Consider the following 2,667-nt stretch of genomic DNA (forward strand, 5'->3'; position numbering starts at 1 on the left):
AAGGATTCTGAAGCTCCGTCTAACATACTTTGGACATGTTGTGAGGAGAGACAGGTCCTTAGAGAGGGACATCATGCTTGGGAGGGTGGAGGGACACCACAGGAGAGGAAGGCCCTCTATGAGTTGGATTGATTCAGTGACTGGGATAATTGGGATGGGAGTGTCGGAGACAGCGCGATTGGCACAGGACAGAGAAGAGTTTAGGGCTGTTGTACATAGGGTCGCTATGAGTCGCAAGTGACTCGACGGCACATAACAACAACAACAACATGATGATCTTGCTAACGACTACACAATATCTGATGTCCTCTGCTAGGATTATAGTTTTAAGAAAACCATAGTTACAAGAGGCATCTACCGCAAATACCTAGATCTTCCTTTTATGGCAACCACTTTATAATTCACTTGTCTTTAAACAGTGAACAAGGGGAGATGGCCTCATGTTTGCTTTGCAATCATAGTATATGTTGAGGATCGAGTGGCTTTCAAGCAGCGTGGTGGATGTGAACATGTTTGCAGTTCAGATCATTCTGTTGCGTTTATGGGTTGGTGAGTCTGTAATAACATTGCCACACTGGGCTGAGGTACGCTTTCTAGTTCCACCATTGTCCAAGTGGAGTGCCATTTCTTCTGATATGAAAGTGTTCAAATCGACATTATGGAGTCCATTTGTCCTTCGACTAGCATTCGATCCACTGCTTACATGTGTTGGAGAGCTTGGGATACTCGAAGGCACGCTTATACTAGCCATTGCACCACTAAGACCATGCAGAGCTATGGCTTCCCGGAAGGGTTGCAAATCAGTCTCTACAGATGAGCTAGTTTCCGTTGAAGTAGCTCGGTTAGGGGACACTACAGTCAGTCTCAGGGGAGCTCGAGAGTTCCGTGGTGGAGGAACTTTCCCACACAGGAAGCTGATCAAATCTTCTCTATCTATAGTTCTGCTTTTTTTAACCCAAGCCAACACATTCTTATTGCGCCGCTGATAGCCAATCTGAATTCCAATATCAAAACTTTGCTGATGGGTACCCACACTTTCTTTGTAGAGGTTGGTGACCGCGGTGGCTGGGTTTTGGAAGGGGACCCAGAGGGAAAGTCCCGGCTGCTGACACACTCGGTCTTTGTAAAGCTGGGCCACGGCGGTGGCCGAGTTCTGGAAGTGGTGCCACTGCTTCCGCTGCTTGTGCTCGGGCTGCGCGGCGGCCGCCGCCTCCTCTTGCAGCTCGGGGGTGGGCGTGGGGGGCTCGTCCTGCTCGGCCTCGGCCAGCCACTGCCGCTCCCACTTGGAGAACCAGTGCTCGGGCCTCGCCCTCCTCCTTCCGCTTCTCCATTGCCCGCGGCCTCCCGCGGCCTTGCCGCTGCCGCCGCGTCCTCCTCGGGCGGGGCCCCCGCGGAAGCGTCGTCGTCAAGCGGCCCGGCAGCGGCATCCTCCTCGCGACGGGTCCGGGCCTGCGGCAACCCCGTAAAAAATCTGCTGGCTGACGACCCCCGCCCCGGAGCTTGCCCACGTCCGGGACCCGCCGAAGGTCGCCGCGGGCCGGGTGACGGCCACCCCTCGCCTGGCCGCCCGGAACCCTTCTACTGCGCCCCCATGGCGCCGCGGCCTCCGGAGGGCCGCCACTTACTGCCGAACCTTCCGCAAAGCTCGACTTGTGCCGCCGAGGCCACCTCCAAGACTGAAGAACGTCGTCGTCCACGCCGCCGTGGACGCCTTTGCCCAGAACTGGTTCTGACGAGGACTATGGCAATATGTTGTGTTGTTGTACAACAAGCATGGAAGGAGGAGTGGCATCCACTTCCATAACAGCTTGCCTCCCGAAACCCTATGAACCTGGAGAGAGGATGAAAGGCACCCAAGCCTGCAATGAGTCGCCTGCAACTTGATGGCACTTAACAACAACAACAACATGGCAATATGACAACGGAAGCCTACCCTCAGGGAATGTGGCTATATGACAATAAAAACATAGACTCTCAAGGAATATCCAACCAGCATCCTTCTGATCATACAGAGAGTTTTGGAAGTATTTTTATGAACTTATTTTCCTTGATTAGTTATATTTGTTTGATTATATAAAAAGGATGAAGAGAACAAAAACCAAGCAAGAATGAATCCTGAAGAAATCATGCTCTTCTTGAAGACCACAAAATTATGATTTAAACAAAGGAGGGGAAATGTGGGAAGCCAAATATCAAATTTAATATTAATAATAAACCAAATGCTATATCAGGATATGTTGTTGTTATGTGCCGTCGAGTCGCCTGCAACTCATAGCGACCTAAACTCCGCTCTGTCCTGTGCCAATCGCACTGTCTCTGACACTCCCATCCCAATTATCCCAGTCACTGAATCAATCCACCTCATAGAAGGCCTTCCTCTCCTGCGCCGTCCCTCCACCCTCCCAAGCATGATGTCCCTCTCCAAGGACCAGTCTCTCCTCACAACATGTCCAAAGTAAGTTAGACGGAGCCTCAGAATCCTTGCCTCCAAGGAGCCACCCAGTTAAACCCTCTCCAGGACAAATCTATTTGTTTTCCTAGCACTCCATGGTATTCTCAGTACTCTTCTCCAGCACCACAGCTCAAAGGCATCAGTTCTCCTTCTATCCTCCTTGGTCATTGTCCAACTCTCTGATGCATAACAGGTGTTGCGAAGACCATGGCCTG

At 51.6% G+C, this 2,667-nt stretch overlaps 1 pseudogene; it reads right to left on the reverse strand.

Moving 5' to 3' along the window:
* Window positions 1-520: 520 nt before the first annotated feature.
* LOC102873841 lies at window positions 521-1,331 on the reverse strand (annotated as a pseudogene).
* Window positions 1,332-2,667: the final 1,336 nt, after the last annotated feature.

The sequence above is a fragment of the Elephantulus edwardii genome, unplaced genomic scaffold (genome assembly GCF_000299155.1).
Source record: "Elephantulus edwardii isolate Elephantulus edwardi_28Jun2011 unplaced genomic scaffold, EleEdw1.0 scaffold00012, whole genome shotgun sequence".
Classification (NCBI taxonomy): domain Eukaryota; kingdom Metazoa; phylum Chordata; class Mammalia; order Macroscelidea; family Macroscelididae; genus Elephantulus; species Elephantulus edwardii.